This window comes from Physcomitrium patens, chromosome 9 (genome assembly GCF_059467195.1).
Source record: "Physcomitrium patens ecotype Gransden chromosome 9, ASM5946719v1, whole genome shotgun sequence".
NCBI classification, from domain to species: Eukaryota; Viridiplantae; Streptophyta; class Bryopsida; order Funariales; family Funariaceae; genus Physcomitrium; species Physcomitrium patens.
The window spans coordinates 15,957,644-15,962,582 of record NC_143418.1 but is presented as its reverse complement, the minus strand read 5'-3'; positions in this window follow the sequence as shown (position 1 = coordinate 15,962,582).

Sequence of the window (4,939 nt, the reverse complement as noted above, 5' to 3'; positions counted from 1 at the left end):
TGTAGGATAGAGTAAATCAAAATAAAATTGAACAAAACTAAATAAAATAGAATATAAATAATAAAATAGAGTAAAAGAAAAGAAAAGAAAATAAAATAGAAAAATAAAAATTAAACTTGATTGAAAAAAAAAGACCTAATTCATATCTAATCAAATATCTAAATGGCCTTAAATAGTCTTATTTATACTTTATCTAACAATCTTAGAACTTTCTAGAATATTCATAATAGTAGACTCTATCAAGATAATCGCCACTTCTAAAAGTTTTTAGAGGTAGATCCTACCTTAATAATTGTCTTAAGCTCTTCTAAAATATTTCATGTTGAATTCTAAATGAACCATCAACCTAGATCTAATTTTAGAAAATTTTTAAAAATAGCTCAAACTATTTATTTTTATGCATTAATAATATAAAGATCTTATTCATGCCCCATTATAGTTGATTTTCTACCACTAATACAGAACGTCCTCATATTGCTCTCGATGGTATTTCCAAATTATTTCTTAATAATAGATGAGGTTCTATGCAAATTCTTATGTTGTATTGTAGATGGAATAATCTTTTTAAAGGACTTTATACTGAAGCTGTAAACATCTATTGCTACAAAAAAAGTAAAGATGCTCCAAAATATTGTCTATTTCATACTTTTCTTGGTCATCAATCACAATTGGTGGTGGTGGTGGTAGTTGGTGATGGTCCAAGTAGTGCCTTGGTTCAATAGAAAATTCTTTAAGCTAAAAAATATGAAAGATTGAATGGATCTCAATATGTGGTGGAAGCTTAAGGCAATATGTAATTTCAAAAATTATTACAAAAGTACGAAAAGATCTAAGCTACTAAGGTGCTAACTTATGGACTTGGATTGATGGAGCAAATAGAAAGTTAGTATTAAAAAATCACAACTAGTCATCTTTGTAGAAGGTCTTATATTGCCAATGGTTATTTTCATATTGCTTCTATTAATTTTATATGATAAGAAGGCCATAGCATGTCTCTTGCAAGGCTATTGTAAGCTATTGTAAAAACTCCTCCGTTGTTGAGTTATTGGTGTTGATGGAATAATAGAAAGTTGTTGATATAATTGGATACTGATTGATGTTAATAAAGAATGGTGAATGACCATTACTTACTTGAATACTATTATTATAAGTAAACTCAAAGGACGTCAAGTATTCATCTAAGTCATTATGATAAAGTGCCACAAATTTTGTGGCATATTTTTTAAGGTCCAATTTATATGCTATCATGATATAATATAACTATATGATAAAAATACAATCAAAAATAAATTTCTAATCAATATCTAATTATCTTGGTTCAATAATAATTCAAGGTATCTAAACATGGCTTTTATAAAAGTCTCTTAGTTTATTTTCTTATCTTAATAGTTATTAGGTTGAAGGTTGGTTAGTACTTTTACCTTCTAGGCTGTAAAGACTCTTTTATTATCTTAGAAAGACCATAAATTAATAAAATCAGGTTAAAAGAAGTAAATAATTAGTATGATTGATACTAGGATTAAGTTGAAGGTAGGATTGGGCTGAAAAATTCTTAGGATAGGTTAGATTGATACCTGGGAGTCGATTATTTGTGAGACATGGTAAAAATCAGACCTTTGGCTATTAAAACGACCGCCTAGGACAAAATAGGGTTTTATTTGAAGGTTGGAGATTATGATTTGGGAGCTAGGTTGGAGCTTATTCTAGAAATATAAGGCTAGTTTTGGTAGGATTTGTTTGGACTTTTATAATTGTTGTTCAAAATCAAGATTTATATTGGTAACTTGGGATTTATGCAATGTAATTAGGACTAACACTCTTACGTAGTTTGTAAAATTGGTATCACATCTACAGTTCAAATTTTGAAAGTTCTTAGTTAATTAGGTGTACTAAGTGTATGTATAATTTTGTGATAATCCAATAGTGCAATTGAGAGATATCTAGGTTTTGGTACAAGAACATATCGGAAGTTGGCAGTTTGGAGTTAGATAGAGTTTCTATAATATCTAAAGATCTAGTAGTTGGATGAAGGTGAAATTTGGCATGGTATTGGAGAACTTAAAGATCAAGCTACACACCAATTTTGAGTTGAGGTTAATAGTTGAAGAAGGAGAAATCACTACTTGAATGTTTGCATCAACTTTCAAGTTGGTGGCCAAATAACATCAATGTGGTTTTTGAGAATTTTTTCACAATCTTTAAGTTAGATTGGAGTAAAATCTTTTCAAGCACATAATAGATTTATAGTGGAATTTTTGTGTAAGATTTTACTTCAAGTGAATAGTTAAATCAGGAACTACAGTTTCATAAAGCTTACTGATTAGAATTAAGATTTGTAAAGAAAGTTCAAAATTGCTTAGTTATTGAAGTAATAAGGCAATTGATATTTATGTAAGGTTGAGATTACTAAGAAGAGTATTTTTGAGCTTTTTATATCGGATTTAAGTACTTTTGAATTAAAATTCAAGTTACAAAGCTAAAGTCCACAATCATTTTTGGATACAAAGAGTATATGAGCTCCTTATGGTGATGTGTTTTTTCAAATGAGGTCCTTTTCCAAGAATTTGTCTAATTTCTTTCAGAGCTCTTCAAGTTCATTTGGTGTTAGGTGATAAATTGGTTGACTTACTAATTTGGCTCTAAGCAATAGTTCTATTTGAAAGAGGGCACCTTGATTAGGTGGCACGCCACTAAATAAGTCAATTAGAAAGATATTTTAATATTCATATATGAATTATTCTACTTGTTTTGTTCCTTCAATTGTCTTTCGAACAATTGAAGCAAGATTTGAAACTACTACATATATTAATTGCTTATTTTGTACTTACTTCTTCATAAAAATTATTCCTATAAATAACTTTTAGTGACAAATTATTTTGCTACTTCTTTTAATGTAGATGTACTAAAAGTCACCTTGCATTTATTATCCTTACTAGCCAATCAACTTGCTTATTTTTGACTTCTAGCCATGACATATCAAAGATAATATCATATTTGAGCTTTATTATCTTGAATTTTTTTTTCAATGCATAGGTGTTTGTGATCATCATTTTACTTATTCTGCAATTCCTTTCAAAATAAACATGTATAGGGGAATTCAAACATAGGGAAAGACTAAATGCATGAGTTTTACTTGTTAGGATCACACAATTAATCATATTCTGAACCACTTAAACACCAAGAAATATTACAATGCTTTCTTCTAGTAATAATACTCCTTCATCAACTAATAACAACAGTGTACAATCTTGTACTCTCAAAAGATCGCTCAAAATACATAATTTTCATCCAACACAAGAAATAACGGACTTTACTCCAACCAATCTGAATTCACATAATTTCTATAATCACAGACTTCTTCTATCGAAATACACACAGCTCTTAATAAACAACAATTATAATCTTCAAATAACTCCTCATATAATTCAATCACTCAGTGCTCCAATTACATAATCAATAATTCATAAATCAATCTCTGATTTATTCCACATACTCACTTCTCAATATTCAAAAACTATTCATTACTTTTCAACAATAAAGAAACAAAGAGACAAAGAAGTAGCACCAAGTTTATCCCGGCTCATGACTATCATAGTCTGGCCTTCAGACTAACTTCTAAAATTCCTGTATACTTACTCCATATTCCCAGATTTTAATCGTAATTTCATAATTAATTACTTTTAATAACTAAACCATCTATCCTCCTGAATTGACTATTCTATGGACTATTAGTCTATTTTACCAATATCTAATAAAAATGAAGTAATATCTATTCTACATAGCCCCACTCCTATCTATGCAGCGTCCTCGCAAACACACAATTGTTACCTATCTAAAAACTACTTAACAAAACTCTACAAAGTTATTATTTCCTCTGGCCCATTCAATTGATCATTTTTTACATTATTTAATATGGGTTCCACCGATTGTAGTTCTAAATTCAAATCTTCTTCCTCTTCCAATCCATCCATTGACTCTTTCCTCAATTGGTTTAAGAGATCTTTATTATATTCTTCCAATTAACGAACTTGAGCCTTTAGCTTCAACATTTGGGTATCATGGAGTTCCAACTAATATTGTTGCTGACTCATCCATTCTAGAACATCTTCAATTGACGCTTATGATCAGCTCTTCACTGTTAATTCTTCCGTCAATTTTACCACCTCAGCTTCTAAAACTTTGATTTTGGACCTCAACTTCTCCGTTTTACATCTGAATTGGTCATTCAATGCCACTTTTTTTTTTGTCAATAATTCTATCTTGTCTCTTTCCACTTACAACTGGCATTTGAGTTTCTTTCATTCCAAATTCCATGTCTTGCAATTTTGGATGAATTCGTCCTTATGTCCTACCGCAATCCGTAAGATGTGTTCTTTTTTTTTTGTCCAAGACTCATATTGGTGAACCAATTTCCGCTCCAATACCAGCTTGGATTCTCCAATTTCTTTTATAGTGTGTTTTTGCTCTTTAATTCTTCGATTATGCTCTAATATCACCTTCTTGCTATCTTCTAAATCTTATTTGCTACTGTCTTTTACATCCAATGCTCACACCATATAATGTATTTATAAAATGTACTTCAATAAAGCATTCTTATGAGGTATTCTTTTGGACAATCGACCCTATGGAAACGTGAATAGATTAATATCCATCAAAATTGGGATTTTATTCTCCTCCTCCATCGCAAAACAAATTGAAACTCGTTCTGATTTAATAACTGGAGTGACCCTTGTGCCACTATACGACTTGATTCCTCAATTTCGTGTATTACATCCGTTGTATTGACATTTTATGCCAATGAATTTTGTTCTCTCTAGAGAGGCACTGGCACTCGTACAAGACTTTCTTCTACTAGCAATGTTTGATGTAATATGTGCGCAATCACAGCATACACATAATTGGGGTAAAGCAAACATATGAACTTCTCCAATTTTTACTT